This window comes from Amia ocellicauda, chromosome 1 (genome assembly GCF_036373705.1).
Source record: "Amia ocellicauda isolate fAmiCal2 chromosome 1, fAmiCal2.hap1, whole genome shotgun sequence".
Taxonomy (NCBI): Eukaryota; Metazoa; Chordata; class Actinopteri; order Amiiformes; family Amiidae; genus Amia; species Amia ocellicauda.
In genome coordinates, this window is record NC_089850.1 from 58,293,842 (window position 1) to 58,317,984 (window position 24,143).

General features: G+C 49.7%; 1 protein-coding gene across 2 annotated transcripts in view; it reads right to left on the reverse strand.

The window, feature by feature from the left end:
- cdon (cell adhesion associated, oncogene regulated) overlaps positions 1 to 18,371 on the reverse strand; it is a 34,713-nt gene extending 16,342 nt beyond the window's left edge. For both annotated transcript variants that reach the window (XM_066710889.1, XM_066710880.1), the window contains exon 1: positions 17,939 to 18,371. The gene's annotated coding sequence lies outside the window, so the exon portion shown is untranslated. The remainder of the gene's footprint in view (positions 1 to 17,938) is intronic.
- Between the last annotated feature and the right edge of the window lie 5,772 nt (positions 18,372 to 24,143).

Below are 24,143 nucleotides of genomic sequence, written 5' to 3' on the forward strand. Positions count from 1 at the left end.
ATAGTAACCCCCGCCCCGTCCCATCTCTCAGTGCCGCGTGAGAGTGTGGACACGGCGCTGACCGACGCTCACACAACCCCCCAAGAGGAGCGGGCCGTTTCGCCCAGGAGGATGGAAGAGAGCAGGTAAACCCCAGCGCCGGCCGGCACAGCGCGGCTAATAGAGTGTTGTATAGGGACACCCTTGACCTTAATGAGGGGTTCAGTTCTCCTCTTTGTTTCCCTTCTTCTATCCTCACTCTCCCTTTGTCCTCAATCGCTTCAGCTGTGTTCAGGCCATCCTTCCACTACCATCCTCTTCCCCCCCCCCCCCCCTCTCTCTCTCTCTCTCTCTCCCCCCCTCCCTCCCTCTGTCTCTCTCTCACTCCTGCGGTTTGGAAGATGGCAAAACGAAGCAGACGCACTCTGACTGTCCTGACTAAACCAGACAGGACAGCCTGACCCCTCACAGGAGACAGGCAATAAAACTAAACTGCTAACGAAAACTTAAAAAAGATAAAATAAAATAAATCAAGGTCCCTGTCAGAAGAAAGCGGCAGGGGGGAGGAGGAAGAGAGAGAAGGATTAAAGGAAAGAAGAAAAAAAAAAGCTGAGAGCAAGAGAATTAGAAAGTGTCAAAGGAAGAATAGAAAAACTGAAAATAAACTGAAAGAGTAAAGAGAAGGACTGAAGTCGCAGAACGCAGGAAAGGAAGAGAGAAAATGAAAGAAACAACAACGAAAGACAGCAAGAATGGAGACCAGAGAAAGCGGAGCCGGCTGATTGGTGGAGGCGTTTGCCGGCTCGGTGAAAGTGCCTATTCATTCCTGTGTCAGTGTGGCCCTTCTCACATCTCTGTGCCTGGGGCAGGAGGGCCGGTGCCAGGAGACCCCAGGGGGGCCGGCCTCGGTGCCAGCCTGCCAACCCAGGCCTCACCCGCACCCCCCAGGTCAGGACACCGTGTGCATGTGTGTGTGTGTGTGTGTGTGTGTGTGTGTGTGTGCGCGCGTGTGCGTGTGTGGGCGGGGGGGTGATATTTCCTCTGAACCGACCAACCTGTACAGACAGGCACCACACAACCCCCTGCCCATAAAGCAGAAACCTCATCTCCTGGTAACACAATATACATCTGTAGCTATAATTACAATAATAACAATCGTAACCATGAAAGACAGCCGGGATCTGACAGCAGCCACGCCGGCGCACGCAGCAGCGACACACGGGACCCCACCTCTCGCCCCCGCACCCCCGAGCGCCCATGACCCCCTCACACACGCCACGGATGAGGCAAATTTTTGAGTTGTTTTTTTCTGCTGTATTTAGTTTTCCGTGACTGGGAATTGACCCCACCTATCGTGCCATCTCTCAGAAAAGGGAAACGCAGGAGAGGAGAAAGAACAGGGTATCTGTCTTTTTTGGCTTTGTTGTTTTGTATAGTTCCCCCCCCCCCCCCCCCCGTTCTTATATTTTTGACATCCGCCAGCATAAATCGCCCCCCACCCTCCTACAATAACACCCCACAGCCCCGAGCAGAGAGACACACAGCGGATATGTTGTATCGGGGTATTGGCAGATCGGATCAGCGTCGGAACAGCGCGGCACTGTCGGAGAGTGATACGGTAGATAACGCACTGAATACTGTGTTCATCTTCAGGCCTCTGTAGTACAGGGTGGGGGTGGGGGGGGACAAAACACTAGGAAGAGATCAAAGACAAACAGATAGTTGTCGGTATCGGGACCACACTGAAAAAGAGTGCCACGTATCCATAGACTGCGGGTCGCCACGCGTTCCACAGGGCAATACGAGGGGGCTGCTTTACACAGAGAGTGGCGGAGGGTGGGGATGAGCTGGTGAACAGGACTCTCTCAGGGTGTCGGCATGGAGATCCTGCAAACAAAAGCAAAGTAGAAAGAGCTCGGCTTGGATCTCTCCCACTCTTCTGAGTCACACTGCATCATATACGCCGTGTCAGCTGAGAACAACCAAAAAAGAAGGAAAAAACGAAACATAATTCCCTGTCGCCCCCTCCTCCTCCACCCTCTCTCCTGTTTCTATTGTTTGAGGAGTGGGGGGGTTAGGTACACCAGAGGGATGTAATTTCAGACAGACACTCAGGGCTGTCCCCCCTCTCAGCCGCCTGGCCCATCGCGGCCCGTCGCTCACAACAGACAGCGCCCGGCCGGGTCAGGAGCTGGAGTTCTGGAGGAGCCCCTATCCCGCTCAGCCCACACCAGTCTGAGCTGCAACTCGACCCACGTGAGCGGAGATTTATTACACCCATCTCTGGGCGATCAATCTCAACTGTGCCGGAAGAGGGGGGGGTTAGCACCTGCACTACTGTGTGTGTGTGTGTGTTTGTACAAGGCCGCTGAAAGGCAGATTAGTCACCTCTTATCTGAGGCTTTGTCTTTCTCTCTCCCTCGATCCATTCCTCACAGACTCAAGCTTTGCCTCGCCCAGCTTCGCGGTCGTTGGTTCGGCTGCCCCCCTTTTTTGCTGAGGCGTTGAAAACAAATATAACAATACTGACTTAACTACAATACTGAGGGAAAAAAGGTCATCAAAGAAAAAAGCCTCATCACCAGAAGGTTCAAACACCATCTCTGCCCCTCGGCTCTGCCTGTTCCACGCTGACTCACCGTCTCTGTGTCAAGGGGCTGCAACATGGACACACTGGGCGGTGCGAACAGTATCTTAAACAGCAAGCGTGTCGGCACGTTGCTGCCCCTGCGTCCCTGCAGCTCAAAACGGGTCGAGGTTTCTAATCTCAGGGTCGGCCTGTGTGGGTTAGGGGGCGTGGCCTCCGGGCTGCTGTCCCTCACAGCTGCTGCACTGATGGGATTTTTATTCTTCCTCCCATCTTAATCATAAAAAAAAAGAGTATGCATGGAAAGAATGGGTCAATATTTGTCGCAGCCAACTCTGCTGCCTCTCTCCTACAGAGCAGCCCCTCTCCGCGGCGTCTCTGCGCCTTTTCACCGAAACGCCTCCCGTTGCTATAGAAGTGGCTGAGCCATGTGAAGAGCAAACAGGAGCCTCCTTAACACGGCTTTACAGTCAGCTTTCCAGTGTGGAGTGCGTCGCAGGAATTGCCCCCCACCCCCGTCCCCCCAGCTGGGATTGTCAATATGAAGCTCTCCTTCGACACAAAGTGACAAATTCAAAAGACTGATCAGCGTTCGCGTCTTTATGCTCCCTGTGCTGGCAGCTGGGGTTTAACATTGCTTCACTGGCACCCAGATCTCATCCCCAATTAGCAACCAAACGACAGGCAGCTCCAGGCCTCCAGTGGGGCGCAGGTTCCAAGGAAGGGTCTCCGCCATCACTAGACACTGTATCACCGATTACAATAGAGCTGAATCCTCGTCATTCCCCACTACCGATAACACAGGCGGCCTATCCATAGTAAGGTGGGAGCTTTGACTGGCAGTAAAACTAGTAACTGCAGATCTCTGCCCATGCTGTCCCCTCACAGCCACCACAGCAGCGCAGACATGAATCACTCGGCCGCATGAGCCTAAGGTGCTGACAGCAGCTTGGCGCAGGGATTAAATCTTAACCAGCGCTGTAAATCGCTCGTTAGTAAGACTGCGGTGAGACCGTGCCGCGCTGCTCCCGGGCTGAGGCAGCCGCAGCGTGCTGGGTTAACCTGAGCAGTGCACGCTGCCCCTGCTCCCACCAACCTGTCTGCACTCGCCCGGCAACGCACTGACACGCACCAGCTGCGCCGAGCACATTCCTCACCGTCCCTGCGCTGCTGCCCCCGAGAGAGGCCGAGAGAGAGGGAGAGAGAGGGAGATGGGGGTTCGTGGGAGAGTGGGAGAGGGAGAGGAGAGATGTAGAGACTGAGGGGGAGACGGAGGTTAAATAAAGGAGGGAGAGAGAGGAATCACAGATTGTATAAACTGACACAAACGCATAAATACTGGAAACGTAAACTGCTGGATCTTGGTTTTGTCTTTGCCAGCGAGCAGTGATGTGGAAACCCCAGAAGACGGTTAATGGTGCTCATTTAACCGAGGAGCACAGTAGGTGTGCAAGATAGAGTTTCAGTTAAAAATAGCTGGGGACAAAAAAACTCCGGAGCTGGAGTAGATTTGGGAGTCAGAAGAAAGTGGGGCGCATTTTACACACACTTTGAACACAGAGAGAGCGAAAGAGAGAGAGAGAGAGAGAGAGAGAGAGAGAGAGAGAGAGAGAGAAAGAGAGAGAGAGAGGCCCCTGGGATCAGACAGTCACAGCCCACAGAGCCATGTTTACCAAGGATACACAATCCCCTTAACCCCCTACCCCCCCACCCCCCACCTCCTCCTGGCCTCCCCAAGTGCCAGCACAGAGACCTGGGAGACCACACTAACTCCAGCCCCAGGCTCACTGGCTGGCCCCGTCAATGTTTTGCATTCAGGGCTTGATTGACAGTACAGTAAATAAGGCCCATCTTAATTGGAGATGGGGGGGGGGTTGTTTTGTTTTCCTGGGAATGTGGAGGGAGAGGAGGTGGGGGCAGTTGTGCTTTCCCAAGGTTTTGAACAGCGGGATTAAGGGAAGGAACGGAATTCAATTCAGCCGCCCCGGACTGTCAGGGGCTGGGGAGAGGGTCTGGATTCGGGGGTCCCCGGACCCCACAGGGCTAATCCAGTCTGGGACGGGACCACCACGACACTCCCCTTCTTAGCGTCTCTCCTGTTGCCTGTGCCCTGCAGCCCCGACGCTCCTTTAAATGCACCAGGGAATTCACAGCCCGAGACATCTCTGAGACGGTGTATGTATCCATATTTCTTTCCCCCCACCACCGCCACACCCCCTTGCAGAAGAATTTGAGCTGGTGCCAGGGTGTGAATGGACTCCGGGCTCAATATCACCTCAATCGCAACTGCAATTCAATGCAATGCACACAGGGCAGCAAAAACACAAGCTGAGAAATATCCCCTTGGGTGTACAACTGGATACACAACTCTCAGGCTGAAGACTGCGCTACCACAGAGTTTGTGCACATGGTAGCCACAGAGCTGAACAGGGTGTTCAACGCAGCAGTGCCGCAGTCGCATTTCTCATATCGGTGTGTGTTCAGTCACGTTGCAGTGGTGGTAACAGTGTATAGGCTGCAAACTATCACAATTGCATATCGCCATGGTGTACAGCGCCCTTGTTGTGAACCAGGCAGCCCTCCTGAACACAGACGGGCACCAGGCTCCACAGCAACGTCTCTGCTCATTCTCCCGCAGAGCGCCGCCTGGCCCGGCTCCAGACGCAGTATTTTACGTTCGGGAAAACACATTAATCCCATTTCAAATAAAATAAATTAGAAGAAGAAAAATAATTGTCAGGAGATTTGAAACAGATACGCACTAGAACAACTGACAGCACCAACCTAGTCCACACACACACACACACACACACACACACACACACACACACACACACACACACACACACACACACACACACACACACACACACACACACACGCGCGCGCACGCAATGCAGACAAATGCTCTTAATGACGCACACGAACGCACGCACGAACGCACCGTTTCAAGAAATGTAAGTGACTGAGATAAATCTGGGAACGTTCCAGGACAAACAGAGGACCATGTCAGAAGCCACAGGTGTCAGTCAGCAAGGCCGATGCAAACCACTCACTCGATTACATGAGAAAAAGACAATGGGAAACAAACCCCGGAAACAAACTAAGATGTATAGATATAAAATAGAATAAAAGCATCTTTCCCAAATAATAGCAAGGAATTCTAAAACCTGTATTTTCAAAAGGACATTTTATTTTGTCTAGGCGTCCGTTTTTTCAGTTTCTGTCTCACTAGGCTGGGATTACTGCCCTGGCCAACAGTCACAATGCAATATTATTAATAAAAGGGAATGGAACAGTTATCCTCCAGACCCGGAGAAAAGCCTCACTTGTCCTACTGAAGAATGCGATTTTCCAGCGGAGACTCCGGGCTCAGAAACAGAAACCAGAAGGCCCTGATCCCAGAGTTAAACAACTTACAAATAATAATAATCAGGAAAAAAACACTAAAACAATATTGATGTAAGCTGGAATTAAACACGCACACACCAGCGTACACACACACACGCAGCACAACACTGCAATAAACAAACCGCTCGAACACAGAGACCCCTGAGTCACGCTCGTTTATTTCAGTCTGCAAAAATGTTTGTTTGGTTTTCCTTGGTTACTTGCAGCATGAAAGTGGTTCCCCCAGAGTCTGGGCCCTTGTCAAACGGCACCAGACAAATCGAGTGAGGGGAGAGAGAGAGAAGGGAAGAGAGAGAGAGAGGAGAAAGGGACAGAGTTAGATGGAGACCTGGATAAAGTGAAACAAGGGAGAGGAGGGTGAGAAAGAAAAGACAGGGAGAGGGAAAGGGAAAGAGGGAAGAGGCAGGCAGGGGGGTATGGTGCGGCACTCGATCCCTGTGTCAAATCGGAGTCTTAAGTCCCGGCCAAGAACCAATTGTGTAAACTTATATAAACTTACACAAATACATAAATACTGCAAACGTAAACCACGGTATTTTGTGTATACTTCAGCAACAACATGGGAGGTGTGAACTGGGCCCTGGCAGCCGCCTATCTGCAGCTCCAGTATACACAACGCCCCGGCCAACATACCTCTGTCAGGCCCCACCGCCGTCACGCCGTCAAAAACACGTCTATAAACAGTAGCGTGGAAATTTATCGCAGCGCGCCGGTGCCAGAGCTGGGCTGTGTTGTGGTGTGTGAGGGAAAGAAACCAGGGAGACGGGCGGACACCGTCCACACACACAGCGCCCTTACCGATGGGTCCTGCGCTCTGCACCACACAGACTGCACCCCTGAAAACCCCCGTTCACAAAGATGCCAGCCACCACCCCCATATAGACGCACACACTACCCCCCCAAGACACACTACCAAGATGTCTTATTGTGTGTTCCTACTCTGCTCTGGCTCAGTTTACAATAACAAACAAATACAAAATTAAATTACAAAAACTGCTTCTGTGTTGTGCCTTTATATAGTGCTGCTGCTGCTGCTGCACCGGCTGGCAGCGAGATACCAGTCAGCACATTCTCCTGGAGACGGAGACAGGCGAGATGTCAGAGGTGACTTAGTGGCTGGGCGGCGGAGACAAATGTAAACCAGGGGGACAGCGGAGAGACGGATTGGCGCGAGGCTGCAGGTGTGGTCCTTATAGGGGAGGCCGGTGGACGGGAATCAGACTACTGTCAGCCTGCACTCTGATGCGGTGAAGGTCAGAGGAGCTCTTGGGTACAAACTGTACTGATGAAGCGTAGAATGACCTGAACAGAGCATGGCACCCATCTCATCACAACACCTCCAGTCCGCTTGATTGATTGATTGATTGATTGATTTATTGATTGACACTGACATTTGCCATTTTTCTCCTCCGCTCTCTCCAGTTAGCGTTCACTGCCACTGACATAAAAACGGCTCGGGAAAACTTAAACCAGGTCTCCTGGAAGGGAGTGTTGGGGGGGGTGAGTCTTTTCTCGGAGGATGGGTGGTGAAAGGGTTGCCCCTCTCAGCCCTGCTCCAGATGGAGAGAGGCGGGCGGCTGCGTGATAGTGGCCCCTTTGAAGCCGTGCCTATCTGTTCCACAGCAAATGGATAAAAAGAGCTCCTTGGAAAAGCTGCAGAATCAGGATTTTCATCATCCCCCCCAACTTCGCTCTCTATCGGCAGAAATTCCCTCTAGATGTGCCAAGTGCTGGGGGGTTAAAGGGCCAGGGCCTCCTCTGCACAGCCAGGAGACGCCAGCAGCGATAGCGCCGAGGGCTGGACGGCCAGCGGACACACAGACAGGGCCAGGGATTTACAGCTGATAAGAAGCTCAATAACAGGAAGACGGAGAGGACACCAGCGGGGACAAACCCCCAACCCCAGAGGCAGCCCTCCCTGTCCTAGAGAGCAGCGCCGAGACCCAGGCCCGGTCCGGCTGCCTGTACACTGGGACACTCTTGCCACTGACCACTGGCCATTGTCACCCACAACCCCCGCAACGTCACAAAATCGCTTCGAGATGACAAGGACTCGAGGGCACCACGTTAGGAGGAGGTGTGTACAGGAATGTGATTTTGCCGTGTTTGAATCCTGTGCTGTATTCTGTACAGGTGTTACACCTCTCTGCAATCCAAAACCAACGCATTTTCTCACCCTGTGTGTTGTGTGTTTAAACAGTGGGGACCAGCAAAAAAAAACTGTCCCCTCAGCAATAACTGCTGCAAAACAGGAAAAACTTTCCTTTTTGGGAAATAAATTAATAATTAAAGCCAGCTTCATGGAAAGAGGAACAAATGTTGTTGTTTTCTCGTATGTGTGATCTTCAATGTATTTATTGTCTCAAAGTTCACTCCAGAACGCTGACAGAAACACGATGACAAAAGCCAAGAGCAGGAGAATGAAATCACTGCCGCCATCACCGACTCGGCTGTTCAGAGCGGGGAGCAAACCGAGGGTGGAGTTTTTATAATGAAATCAATAAAATAAGAAACACAAATGTCACTGGAAAAAAAAGTTGTTTTTGAAAGTGAAGACAAATCCAGTTGGTTGTCGCTCAATTTCTTGTATTTGTTTCAAAGTGAATTTTGTGCATCTTCAGATTTCCTTCTGCTAAAATCACCAAAACTGAGATGGCAGAACTGAGGAGACGTTCAGGAAAAGGCCTCGTTAACCGGGTCACACTCATGTGTCACCTGGACTGGACTGGACTGTGGGCATCTCGTGCCCAGTGACTCATCGGACACGTCAGCCCGAGGCACCGCGGCCCGTCGGCGACTCCACAGCAGCGGTTTAGCAGTTAATGCCGATTTTAGCCCCTCAAACTGTGGGAAATCACGTCTCTTACACACATTCGACACATCGGAGGCAGCTCTGTCTCAGCGTGTGTGTCTGTCTGAACTGAAGCTGCCGGCTCTGCCCTGCGCTTTATTTTTTATACGCGTATATATTTGGAACAGGAGTGCGGCCGCATCCCGCTCACAGTCAAACATCTGTTTCCACTGCTTCCAAACTGTTTGTTTGTTTTAACAATTTCGCCCTGGTGTTTTTAATTTTATTTTTAAAACTCTTATTTTTTTGTTTTAATCGGGGGTGGGGGGGGTTTGGGAAAAAGGGGCTTCATTCAGCCTCGTGGTTTCAAGGTTAAGAGACAATAGAGCTTGATACTGCACACATATAATAAATACAACACACACACACTCTCTGGCTTTCATTAAATTCCATGTTTACATCTGTGTGTTGAGAGTGCGCGTGTGTATTAGTGTGCAGAGTCGGTTGTGTTGAGTGTGTGTGTGTGTGTGTGTGTGTGTGTGTGTGTGTGTGTGTCTGCTTGCTATCTCCCTCTCTCTTTGCATTTCTGTCTGCAGATTGTACTCTATGGCAGCTCGGTGTTGGCATGGTAAAAGTCCTTTGATAACGCATCCTGTTACTACACCTTCAAGGTTCTCTCTGTGACCTTTAACCCCTCGTTAGAGCGAAGGCCACTGTGTGTGCGTGACTGCGCTGCGGACTGCAGACGGGTGAGGGTGGTGCTGTGGCTGTTGGCTGTCGCGCTCTACGCTATAAAAAAGACACAGACATCTACAGATGGAGAATATTGCATATGGACACAGGATTCGACGAGCTTAAACAAACGGAAGCCCCTGGACTACTAACCTGCAAAGACTGAACAGGATAAAAAAAATTGGAAGGGGAAACGTGACGTGGAATTTAAGATGCAGAATGTTCCAGGACTTGAAACGGGGGGTGCTTCTTTACACAATAAGTGAACTCTCTGTCCACGCCTATGCAGACACACAAACCCAAATAAAGACACATAGAAGGACACCTCACTGTGTCCTTTAATGAGTTATAGGTTTACTACAGAAACTGTTCCTACATGCTTGCCAACTCCTCTTATGTTACTAAATAAATAAATAACTAAAACTGGGCAGTTTGTGTGTCTTGGATTATTAAATTCTACCCGACGGAGGTGCCATCCCCAACCAAAAGAAAAACACTGCAGTGCGGCTGCCGATTCGGTCTACGCTGTGAAAAGAGATAATAAATAGAACAATTTGGAGTTTGCACACTTTGCGTAGCTTGTAACTCAACACAGATGGACACGCTGATACTGAGAAATGGGCGTAATGTTCGCTATCATCCAAGGGAACTGTCCTAGAACATAACATTTGTGTATCTTAAATCACTTGGGAGGCAGGCAGCTTTCAAACCCATTTGTCTCTTGACTGAGCGCTCAGCTCCTGGCACTCTGTGTGTAATTTGCGACCCTGCGTTCCTGCGAAACATTTGGGTAGCCTCATGAAAAAATAAAATTAAAAATTATATATAAACAAAATTATGGCTGAGGGTATTTAAGTATATTAAAAATGCTAGGCTAAGCTGTTATTTCCTGCAGAAAATGTTTGCAGTTCAGAGAAGGAAAAAATAATAATAATACAAAAATAGTTTTACAGCAGACGACTCTGCGCCACAAAGACCCCAAACTGCTCGGCGAACACAAGGCCCTCTGTCTGCCCCCAGCGCTGCGACCGTCCCTGTCTGCGGGCTGCAGCCTGCGGTTCCCAGCCCGGGGTATTTTTAATTACGGAACTCAAAGGGAATCGCAATCCCAGCAGCTCTTATTTTCACATTCGTTTGCTTAAATTTTATTCTCGTCCTTTTTAATATAATTTCCTGTCAGCAATGGCAAACCTCCCCCCGTCCCTCGCAGTCCCTCACAGTCCCCACTCTGCCACCGCCACCGAAGAGCTGAAAACCCTCTCCCTGGTTACAGATGAGAATTAAACACACTCCATTGCCGGGGAATGAAGTTTAACATCCATTTCCAAGAGCTCAGAGACCCAGCCAACGCACTTATTCACACCCCCTCCTCAGTCGTATAGGCGCTAGAGTTGTTCTTCAGACTCACTGTGCCGATTTCACAATACGAAACCGCACCCCGAGACGCCACCCAAAAACCCGCTACAGGCACACACTGGGCACAAAACCTGTCACATGGTCCGGGCACAAGAGCGCCGAGAGAAATCGATCTATTGATTACAGCTATCCCTATCCCTCTCTCTCTCTCTCTCTCTTTAAACCTTCACTGCCCTGGTATTTATAGACTGAAAACAGGAGAGGAAATTAAAGCTGGGAGCCAAGCGGGACAGAGAACAGGAGGCACCTTCTCTTCGGGCTGCCCTGGCTCTGCGGGCGCTGGAGTCCACTGTGCGGCTCCTACCCTGCCCCGCGCCGTGACCTTGGGTGGGCAACGTAAAAAAGAATGACCTGACGGTGCCCCCATCCGCCTGCAAATACACGTCCCCTCTGCTGAGGATGGCCCCCGTCTGGAGCGGACGATCGCAAAGCAGAAGCACTTCTCCTGGGTCACTGCAGTGTCACCTCTGTCGTGACGAACCCAGACAAGCAGGAACATTTTACTCCTGGCACAGCAGACTAGACCACCTGTCAATCTCTCGCCCTTATTAATAAGAAAGACATAATACTAAATAATAAAAATCCTGTCCTCCTGTCCTCAGGCCTTGGGGGCGGTGGGGACCGTCAGAGCGAGAGAACAGGGCACTGAATAAAGAGACAAGAATCCTTGAAGGGAGGAGGACTTGCCACAGTCTGTAGACTTGAGAAGTTGGGGAGAATTGCGAAAGGGCGTAAAGTAGACTGGAAAGCCCTGTATCAACACACAAACCCTTGCATGAGATGCCCCTCTCCTGAACACACTTACTGATATATCACACTGTGGCAATCACATTAAACAAACCGGTCTGTTTGTTTTAAGACACGGGTAGTTTTGTGCACTTGGTCCCCCTTCCTCCCCTCTCCCTGTCCTTCCATTTTACAGATCGGTCAATAAGTCGGCTGTGTGCTTGTGAGATAAAATACTTCCCCCCCCCTAGATCAGTCAATGTGTTCCTTTGCCCACATCTGCTACAAAACCCACACTGATAAGGCCGCAGAAACAAAATCTCCTTTGAGCCGCGGCCCGGCACAGATCCAGTCATTCCCGCCAGAAAAGAGGAAAGATCTCACATTAAGATCAACAAAACGTGGTGTGCAATTACGTGTGAAGATCTACAAACACCGGGGTGCGTAACGGGGCGGGTGGCGACTGCAATTCCGCTTTCTCCTTCCCCGAGTGTGCGCGGCGGCCAACAGCTGATCCTTCATGAGCCGTAGTGTTGAATATCAGCCCCAACGCAAATAAACAGGCCCACCACCGTGTAATTAAACTGTTACAGCGCTGCCCTCGCGTCCTCGGCAAGAGCCGGCGCTGAAAGAACCTGTTCACGTCTGCGGCACGGAGAGGCCGGGAGCACCTGACTGACACACACACACACACACACGCTTTACACACCAAGCCACAAACACACGCTCACACACAAATACAGAAAATGTTTTTTATTTGAGTTTTAGTTTCATTCTGCTATTTTTAGGAGTGTTTTTTCCCCTCTACTATAAAGCACAATTCTGTAAACATCTGGTGCGGTTACTAGCATTTTAATCTCTCGTCTTTGGCAGCGATTACCTCAGTGGCCCTCGGCCTTTCCTGCACATTGCCACTGCCCAGCTAATGCTCCTGAACAAATCTGGCCTCCGTCTTGCACTTTAAATTGCCTACAATTGAGGCTCCGTCTGCGCTGCTGGTAACGATGCCTGTTTTGACTTCAGTGCACGCAGCACAGATGCTATATTGATAAGCTGATGCCATATCTTCTAAACTAAACATTAATTGTCCCCAAACAGAAGGAATCCCTGTGTTCTGCACCTGGTTTTAGTTAGATTTATGTACGCATTTATTTATGTATTTATTTATTTATTGAGCAGCACCCTTATCCACTTAATATTAATCCAGTTCGTTAATAATAGGTTGTACATTGTATTTTTCGACGTTGAGGACATCTGTTAATACATACATAAATAAATACTTAGGACTGGATGTTTGTCAGACATTTCTTTCTTTTTCCTTCTTATTGAGAATGGATTAACTGTCCTCCTCTGTTACTCTACTCTGTGCTCTCAGCACAACGCAGTGTCCCGGCTGGAGCAATGGCCCATTGTGCACTCGTATCTCGATGCACGCTCTCCCAGATGAAATTGCTCCTTCCACATCGCTCTCCCAAAAGGAACATGTGTTTATAATTAGCCCGGGAGCCTAATCGGCCAAACATTATTTTAGCACACTTAATGGCGCGGCGGTGCGTCGCTAGGGTCCGCACGATAAGTGTTGCAGAGGTAATGATTTATGAATGCCACGGGGCCCCTGAGAGCAGAGCCCGCGGCACGGGGGCACGGGGGCACGGGGGTGGAGATCTAGGGGTTTTGTGGGGGGGTGGGTGATGGAGGGAACAGTTTGGAGGACAGATCTCTCCCCTGCACAGCATTTGCGCCAGTTCCCTTTTTACGCTCTGGATTCACATAACATGCGGGACAAAATTCCAGCTGTTGTATTCTGTGCTCTCTTCCATGTGATCAGGTTACAGAGGGCTGTAATCTAGACAGTTCAACTGGTTTCACACTTAACTTGTTCAGCGCCAGTTTGAGACAAAAGCACTCAATGATAAGAATACAAATACTACTACTACACCACTAATAATATATTCATAATAATACATTGCTACACTGCGTTTACTTTCTCAATCTAGGGCACAAGTTGTGGTCTGGAACTGCTAACTCTACACCCCCTCCTGTAAGAGTCACATTGACATTTCAATTGTTTGTTTCTTGCTGACCAGTGACAAATTTGGGGCCAAAAAAATAAATATATATAATCAGTAGCATCTGTCGACTCAAAGAAAATGAACAGGAGGGGTAAAGGGGCCCTGAGCAGACCGCGGAGCCAAGTGTGGTATCAGGATCTGCATGTGCTTGTCGGTCTATATGTATATATATATATATATATATATATATATATGTAGTTGGAATATATAAAATTACACAAAACTTTTGTCCTCGGGTCTGCCTATCCAAATTTCATCTGGAAATGACTTAAAGATATAAAGGCTATAAATACAGAATAATATAATCCAGGATTTATGTCCCTCCTCCTCCCAGCAGGGTTGGGCAAGGTTATAAACGGACTAGCATCCCAAGTTTTAATTAAAAAGCCGCAGTTCATAGCTCCAGGGCGAGCTGGCTCCCAACAAACACGCTCCTTCTCTGCCTGCGCTCAGGAGCGAAATGAAAACGGCGCACTGGAGAGACAAAACAGAAAAAATAAACGCACACAGAGACTCACACAGCTCCCCGCGTCGGAGAGCGACGTCAGACGGACAGGCCGCTGTGAAAGGCACTCTGTATGCCGGGTATTTAAAGCTACGGGCTGCTCTCAACGCAAACAAAACGGCTCCTTCTTTATCCTCCCTGGCCCTCCACTTTCGCAGTCAACTTAATGAGACTTAATAGGCGGGGAAAATGTCAAATGAAGTGCCTCCAAATCCAACAGTCCACCTATTTTCACCCCCCCACCCTCCTTAACCCAGTAGGCACAAAAGTAAAGTTGTATATTTAATAGAACAAAAGCATCGTTTCCTTGTCTGTCCATTTTCCCTGCACTCCTGCTCAAAACAAACCCCAGGCACAGCGCTGAGGAGAGCCGACCGGCCGCAGAGGAGAAGACCGTAAGAACGATTTCCGATCATAAACAGGGCTTACAGATTGATGTTGCTGATCAACACTACAATGTAGAAAACAATTTTACCCATCGCTGTCCGATTTAGTGGCAGCAGGAGGTTGTGGAAGATGTCTTGTGAACAAGTGTGAAGTGAAAATCCGTGGCACCTTCCCAGGGTGTTTATCCAACACCAGCTTGTGTAGTTTTTAACACTTTTTTTTAACGTGTACAAGAGTATAAGATCTCCCTGCTCATCTGTCATCTGTTACGGTGAGCAGTGCGTAGTCCTGCCTCGCAGAGCGGCGCACAGAGCAGCACACCTTGTTTCATTAGAGCCAACTTGAATTGGCTGCTAATGGTCTATACTGCTGTTTCTTTTACAGTATTTGTATAGTATTATATATGGCTTGTTAAACCACCTTATTACAATAGTGAGCATGACTTCAACAACAACAATAAACAAAAATACAAACATTAAATATAAACTCACTTTAGTACGGCGGTATATATCAGCCATGCTTTGGTAAAGTGTTCCACTACTGCATCTAGCGCACACTCTCTCTCTCTCACTCACACACACACACTTTAAATGGAGGTTCGCAGCAGTACTCTACCGTGAGTTATTAGCCGTTCTTTTTCCACAGAGTTACAATGCCTGTGTAGAATCCAAAATATGTCATCTGGACCTTTAGCATTCACTGTGATGTGCACCCTTCCCAATTCCTGTCGCCCCCGAGAGGAACACAGAGCCTTCACACACACACATTCACCCCCAGTGTGTCAACCCCCAACGCAAGGTGTAAACACAAGCAGATTCTGCACTTCTTCAGGAACGGGCACACTTTTCAGAAAGGGGTGATTGCTGGAGGCTACACAATTATTTTGCTGCCTTCTTTGGGCAGCTCAGCCAGTTTGAAACTATGAAACGGCGCCCGAACTACACATTTTGTACAAACCCTGCAAGAGACCCCCCCCACTCAGCTACTCAGATCCAGGTGCAGGAATCACCTGTGGACACCGTTCCCATCTTACTCCATTTCTGAAACCTCTCCTGCCCTCTTTTCAGAGCGTCTCCCTGCTAACTCACTGTATGAATTCAGTGTCGTTTCTACTTATTATTATTTCCCTGATTTTACTCGTCTCGTTCCTGTGTCTGAGGAGACTCATTTCATGTGAAACTACACCAGCATCACATTACACTGAAAGCACACACCATGCAGCGATGCGACAGAAAACAGAACGCTACACAACATGAGCGACACGGGGAAGGCAAAGCAGGCCGAGGGGCAGCGATGCACAGCTGAGGTACAGCACGGTGGTGTACTGGGACAGAGAGCATGCAGAAGTACAAAGGTTTCAAGGGGATTACTTTAAAAGAAAAAGTGGAGTGGATATCGGTTTCCACTCAGATGCTGCCAAGTTAACAAATATATGAATAATGAAGATATTAATAAACTTCTACTGGCCTTTAAACTGTGAGAGTTTCACAGTAGTGTAACCCCTCCCTGCATCTCAGTGTTGGGGACCCGATGTTGTCTGTCGTTCTGCTCCACAGTGACAAGCAGCTTGTGTTCCAGCGCCACGGGCCGGCTGCAGGTCCGGGGTGGTGTTTACAGACCTGCAGGACTGTGCGCCCGTTTTGCGTTGGCAGGGCCGCTGCCTGAGGATGTGGGCAACAGGAGTAAATATGGTTTCGGAAAACTAATTTGAAAAGGTTTCAAATGTTCGTTTTTCACAAAGTGTAAAAAGCAGCACAGAGGCGAGAGCGTTTATGACATGTTTTTTTGTTGTTGTTTGTGTGTCTTGTCCAAAAGTTCTCAAATGCAATTTTCTATCTGTCCAAATATATATATACAGAACAGATATACAGAACAAATAGACAAATATTTGGACACATAGAATATATAAATAGACACACACATACAAGTAGTTGTAGGTTTGTATTAAGACATCTTCAGCAATCATATTTCTACAGTCTTTAAAAGGACATAGGTATTATAATAATAATAATACTTTCAGAACTATTTACCATAAGAAAAAAGTTAAAAAATAAAAATAATATTGAATAAAATGATGTTCTGTGCCGCCGGTGTGATTTTGTGCAGAAAGTGAGGGTCTTGTTCAGCCTTGGTTCGAGTCGAGCCCACGCAAACAAAGACCCCTCAGCGAGCTGCAGCTGCGAGCGCAGGGTCTCAGCGCTTTTAACTGAAGGAAGCAACGTTTTAAACGGGCCATTACCAGCCAAGCTTGATCTAGTGTGCTGTGTAGTTTGGGTCTGGCAGGGTGCATTTGAAAAGGTCTGTAGATGGTCTGCGGCTCTGGACGCGGCGGGCTCGGATGTGAGGGTCGCGGCGCACATATTTCCGCAGTTCTGCCCGGATCCGCCAATGGGATCGGTGGGATTGTGCAGATCTGCGCACAACTGCGGAAAGCTGCGCTACCAGAACGCGAGCACTACTTTAAAGAAGCGGTATCTTCACAGCCGGGCGTCCAGTCTGCGCTCACCGGCTTCTGCATTCAGCTCCGCCACTAAACATCTGCAGCAGCAGCTTCGGATTCACTGCGCCGCGTCACGCAGTGTAAAGCGCACTACCTGTCTTTGCATTTTTAAGGTGGCCAGTGCAACGCAGTAGCGAGGAATGCGTGGGGGCTTCGTTTGCAACTATTATTGACGATCGGTCGCACTTGCACCCATTGGTGCCCAAGTTATGCTTTACTTGCGAGGAGACTGTCTACTATTCTGGTCTGCATGTTTTTGTTGTTCAAGAAATCTATGGATGTATACAAATAAAACTACAATTGTTTCTACGTTTTCCTTTTATGGACGACATATTGCTACAATGTATAGTCGTGACGGAGCTCTTCTGACTGAAGTATCCATTTGATCGAGACACGTCACAATGCCAGAGCAGCGCCGCTCGGGCGCACTGGGAAGCCGCACTGTGTTGTCAGACTGGGGCTCGGCTGCCCGGAGCCGCGATGTGCGGAGATCTGAGCCCAGATCCGGACGGGTTGATGCCTCAGTCAAAAAAACCAAATTGCACTATGTTACTTTAGTCACACAGACATTGTAAACCGCACACACAGTTTTAACTCGGGTCGTGAGCGGGTATGAGCGATCAAAAGGGTCACCCCCTCCTTGTAAAACAACAAAACAAGAAACACTCGCGTTGCCCCACTGCACTAGCACCAGTTCATACATTTCAAACTCAAAGTGCACACACACACACACACACACACACACACACACACGTCCCTGCCCGCGCCTGGGTGGGCAGCCCTGCCTCGGCTCGGCCGGCGGTGCCCATGCGGAGCCCCTCTCCCCGCTTACCTCTCTCACAGGAGAGCCCGAACTGCGGCGGACCGGGCGAAACGGGAAAGCGCATGCTTGGGGATGCAAATCCGTACTGGGCCCTCCATTAGACACGGGCTGAGTGCAGAAAGAAAATAAGAAAAAAAGTGCAAAAGAAAAGAAACTTCAAACAAGTGTCCTGACGGGGGAGTGTGGCCAGTCCCAGTCTGTTTACTGTGCCGCAGCGGTGCGAGGAGTAGCTGCAGTAGCTACACACTCACATACTCGGACTCAAGTAGCCAGACAGATAGTCCGAACCAGTGTGAAAGGAGAAAGTCTCCCTCTCTCCCTCTCTCCCTCTCTCCCTCCATACACACAGTCAGTCGAGCCTGCCCCGGACCGAGTATCGAATTGCTTAGCAAATCAGCACCCGGCCGTCACACCAGGAATGTCCCAGCCCCGAGCTCAATGCGTAAGGAGCGTAAAGAGAGAGAGGGGGGAGAGAGAGAGAGAGAGAGAGAGAGAGAGAGAGAGAGAGAAGGGGGGGGGGGAGAGAGAGAGAGAGAGGGGGGAGAGAGAGAGAGAGAGAGAGAGGGGAACTTGAGAGAGAGCAGGGGAGAGGGGGCAGCCCAAATGCCGGTGTGTTAACAAGCTTGAACAACAAAGACCGAAAAACGCCAGCCCGCTCCCCACCCTCCCATCTCATTCCCACAGCAGTCAGCGCGCCCGCATTATTCAGCAGACCCCCCTCCCCAGACCCCCTCAATGGAAATACACTTGTTACTGTAAGTGACCGGGAAAGTACTTGAAAATGTATATATATATATTAATAATACCCAAATGACGCACGTACTTTATATAATATTACACTTTACTACCCCCCCACACGGTGAGGAGCTGCTCCGCCACAGCGCCTTCAAGGCACAGGCAGCCAAGCCGCGCTCATTAGCGCATTTCTGTCCAGAGCATGTAATCGGGGCTAATTGAAAGCAGGTCCAATTAGGAAGACTGTGTTTCCCTGTTTGTGCCTCTTGTATGTTTGCATTTATAATCAGGTTCCCTTCACAGTGTTTCGATCAGACAACAACAAGAACAAACATAATAATGATAATAATAATAATAATAATAATAATAATAATAATAATAATAATAATAATACAACAAGTCTGTCCCAATCATACCCATAATCCAGACTAATGTACCAGAGTAAACTGCCGCGGTACTGAGTGTATAATGGGTTGCCAGCGGGGATATTACGGGTTCAAACGCATATTTTACTGTACTTATAAATATGTTATAACAACTATTATACTGTGATTTAACTTGTGTCCTGTTTTAACAAGCACAATATATATTTGATAAGTATAATCGTAGTAGTAGTAATAATAATAATAATAATAATATTATTATTGTAAGTGCCACACACTTCATGGCCAATCACATGATTCAAACTGCCTACACTGCTCTCAGCAAGGTCCCAGTGATGTGCCCAGTTCTGCTCTGTCCACACTGTCCTCATCCTCGCTCACTGGACAGCTAAGGATTTGGGAAGAAGAGAATTCAACAGGCAGAGCTGAGCTGAGTTGAGCTCCCTCCCTCTCCTTCTCTCTCCATCTCTCCCTCTCCTTCCCCCTCTCTCCTCTCTCAGGACTCCACTGCTATCCTCTGTGACGGAGCAGGTGAAGGTGTCACAGCCCTGGCTTCGCTCTGGCGCTCTCTGTCCTCAGCCCGCATGTTAGGTCTCGCGTCCTTCATTCATGAAACAGTAGTAGTACTAGGTAGTAGGAATTGGGCCGAGGCATCAGTGGGCACACCGCTGACCCCGGCTCTGTCTCTGGTTGGCCGGCTGAGACTCAATCGCCTCCGTAAGTGTGTCTATTTGGGATAAAGGCGGCCCACCGCTGCGGCGCTGCCCGGGGTCACCAGTCTTCAGTGTGCGGTCAGCGTGTGCGGGGCCGGGAGGGGGTGGGCCAGGGGAGCGCTGGTAAAAGCAGCAGTGTGTGTTATACAGGCTCTATAAACCCATTTTACAGACTTGCTGCTTTTACTGCCTCCTCTCTCCTTTGTTTGGCTTTTGTGGGCTCCTGCAGGGCGACCCTCCCCATGCGGAAACACAGACCAGCACGGCCCACTCACTACTCTGCCTTTCCCATCTCTCCTCTCTCCCTTGCTTTCGGACTGTCTTCTTCCATTTCCCTTCTTCTCTCCCTCCCTCTCTGATGCTGTTTTCATGGGATATGTTAGGCACGTTTTCTCCTGTGCTGTAAAGTGTAGTGTGATGTGCGAGACTGCGTTCTAGTATCCTATGCTGTACTACATTGTGCTGCAATGCTTTATTGTGCTACATAATACTGTGCTGTACTGCACTACACTACACTGTACTGTGTTGCACTTTGCTGTAATGTATAGAAATTAAATCGAATGCACTATACAGTACTGCGCTGCACTGTGCAGTGATATACTGTGCTAGACTGTACTGCGCTGCACTGTGCAATACTATACTGTGCTTTACTACACTGTATTCAGCTGCACTGTGCTGTGCTCTACTGTACTGCGCTGCACAGTATGGGGGGAAATATAGTTTATTTCTCTGCTGGCCCTCAGGCTTTCTACCTGCAGTCTGACATTCCTCTCCCTCCAACTATAACTCTCTCTCCTTCTGTCTGCACCTCTTTCTCTCTCCCTCAACTCCATCCTCCCTTTCCATGAAAACATCAGAGAGAGGATGGAGAGAGATAAAGAAAAAAGGAGAGAGGGTTGCAGGGAGAAGAGACAAAAAGTGGGGGGGAGAGGTAGGGATAGAAGTTGAGGTAAAGAGAGCACTGGAAATAGAAAAAATGAGAGAAAGAAACGGGATGGGAGATGGACACAGGAGGTGAAGAGGAGAGGAGAGGAGGGGGAGGGGGATGTAGTGAGAGAGAGGGGTGGGGGTTAAATTCTCACAGTGTGTGGGGGGGGATTGGACACAGTTTCCAGTGAAAGCCTGAAGACGACAGTGCGTGGGGAAGGGGGCGGGGGGTTCGGGGTGTCTGCAGGGTGCACACTTCACACAAAAGGGACAGAGAGAAAGAGAGAGAGACGGAGGGAGCGGGGAAGCCAGGCGACAGACAGTTGCCCCAGGACTCCGCAGGGGCCGGAGTGGTTCTGGTCTGAAGCTTCACATCAATCAAGAAAAGAAAAAAAAAAAAAACACAGAAAGTGCCAATATAGCTTTCGCCGTTGATCAGTTTTCCCTTTGAACTACGGAGCGCCCGGCTCTTGCGCTGGCAGGGTGGCGTGGTGTGGCCCGCAGCCTGGGCATCACTCCCATGGTCAGGGTCCAGGTCTCACATCCATGCTGCAGAACAAACACACTACCCGGGGACTCTGTCGAAAAGGCCCTGACATCCGTGCTCAGTCTCCTGAAGGCACAGTCGCCGGTCGATACTGCAACTAGCATTAAAACAACTAGACTGCAATGATCACAGTACTGTCATCCACACTGCAATAAATATACTGGTCACTCAAGCTAGACCCCATGAATCAACTGCCAAAACAGCCATATAAACACAATTAATAAAAAGTGGAAACAAACAATTAGAGAGAGAGAGAGAGGCAGAGCCAAAGACACATGATCTTAAACAATCCTACTAATGCAACAAAAGTAATTACAAACGCATCAACGATAAACCACCGGGGGAGAGAGAGAGAGAGAGAGAGAGGGAGAGAGAGAGATGTCCTTTCTCCCAGCTGGTGCAGGAGAGTATATGTAGGAAACAGAAGTGGATGACGCCAGGGGGGCTGGGGAGGAGGCGGGGGGAGTGGGTCTGGTTTGTACATCAGTGTGGATGGCTCACATTAAGGGCAGTCTCACTGTGGGGTAGCTGGAAATTTCATCAGTGTATAACAACTCACTTATTCGCACCCTGCCTGCTCTTATTGCCTCCATCTGCCCGGGGCAGCACAGAGAACAGGACGCCTGCTCTGTGGAACCACTGCGCTTCCCGCCCGACAGGTGGGGGACAAACCTACGGGCTGCACCTATGTACCAGGTGTATGACACAGCCAGGGCCCGGACTCTTGCCCAAGCAGAAAATGAACAGGAAAGCGAGTATTTCAGGGGGTTCAGCCTTTCGTTGAGTTTCTTCCATTTGTCTTTTTCCATTCGTTGGGAAATGCAATTCTCATTTTCTCCTCCTTGTGCAGTTCCTTCAATTCTCCTTCCCTCCATAGCTGCCTGGGCCATGTTTGTGCCCTGTCCAGAGAAACACACACACACGCCCAATAAAGCAGGCCTTCCCAGGGAGCTCCACACACAACCCACCCCCGACACACACACTCTCTCCCCCAGCCTCAGCGCAATGATTTACGAGCCCAGGGCTGCAGCAGCAGGTCAGAGCGCAGTTCACCCAGCCTGATGTCAGTGATAAACCCCCTTTGAAATGAGATCGGCCCCTACACATCTGCCACCTGACCTGCCTCCCGACGGCCCGGGAGAGGAGGTCTGGGCCTGCAGGAACCGCGAGCCCCTCTGTGCTTTCAATCTCACTCAACACATGCACCATCCCGCCTTTCAAAAAAATTGCCAGAGACAGATTGGAGACGAATGGCAAAAAACAGCTGTTCGCGATGTATTTCAGTGGCTGTGGCATTCTCCCAGCCACAGCACATCGCTGGCATCTTCCTGGCCACGTCCTATCTGTGAAATGTCCTGTTTGTCCTGCACTCACTGCCCTCCACTCCCAGCTCTGGGATAGGGTGCGTTATGGTGTGGGTAGGTCCTGTTGTCCACTATATAACAATAGTGGCTGGTCTTGGGGCCCTTGGGTACATTGGGTACAGATTGCAGCTGTGTTAGTGCCTCCTCTGTGTTGTGCTCAGGGGTTGTGTTCTTTGGGACAAAGGCTGCTGATTCCCAATAACAATCCTGTCCCGTTTCCAATGTAAGTTTAAAGGGCCTGCTCTCTCTTTCCGTCTCTGCAGTCCTTGTGATCGGGGGTCTAGACTGGTCCGCCTCACAGACCTCTTTGGTAAACAGTGTTGCCAAGGAAACAGGAAGTGCCAAGAAAGCTCCCAAGATGGCCACCACGTTATGAATGGGGGCATTCCTCGACGGCAGGGTCTCTAGGGGGGTGCCGGGGCGGGGAGGAGGGGAGGGGAGGAGGGTAGAGTACCGTTTACTCTTCAACAGCCTATATAAATAGTAACTGCTGCTGTTTTAAGGACTTCCTGTCCCTGGAAGCCGTTAGGCAGTAGCAAAACAAACAATTGGGTCCCCCTAGGGCTACCACCGCTACCCTTTCACCGCCGGGCCTGGAGCTGCGGACACGAGCCAGGGACTCGCTTTGGAGCCCAGCCCAGCCTCCTCCCCACAGCCCTGCCCAGAACCTCCCTTTCACATATCTTTTATTCTCAAAGTGCCTTCATTACATTACATTACATTATTGTCATTTAGCAGATGCTCTTATCCAGGGCGACTTACATTTGCACCCATTTATACAGCTGGGCATTTTACTGGAGCAATCTAAGTGAAGTATCTTGCTCAAGGGTACAACAGCACTGCCCCACCTGGGATTTGCACTACCCAACCTTCCAGTTATGAGTGCAGAGCCCTAACCACTACTGCACAGTGCTTCAGGGACTTTAAAGGCCCCGTTTACTGCTGTTCTTCCATGATCCTTTCTCTCTCTTTCTCCCTGAAGTAACGGTTTATTATGCCTCCTTTCCTTCTTCCTCAGGGCTTCAGGTATCCAGTATTGGTGTGACTTGGTCACATGATGTGGGCGCCGGTCTAGCAGTGCGCGCCAACCGGAGTCTCTCGGCTAAGCTAGGTTAACAGTCGATAAAGAAAACGTGATTCCACATCAGTACAGTGTAAAAATAGAAAATAACTGCTGATTAAACACATTTATATAAAAGGAGGAAGAAAGAGGGAGAGAGAGAGAGAGAAAATATCACTCCCTCAGCTCTCAGGAATGCACTGGAGGGAGAGGAGAGGAGGGAAAAGGCAGGGTGGGTCTCTCTCTCTCTCTCTTTCTCTTTGCCAACTCTTCCCCATTAGGAACACCTGAAATTAGGACACCGGAATGCCATCCATCACGCCATCACACCGGCCCATAAAGCTGTCAGGCAGCATGAATGCTCCTTTTGTGCAACAGCGCGCAGTCAGGTACGGCAGGCAACCCTGTCAGAAGCCGCCTCAGCCCACACTCGCAGACAATAACCGCCCAATGCACCATCCTCACCACCGGCATCAAAGGCTTAC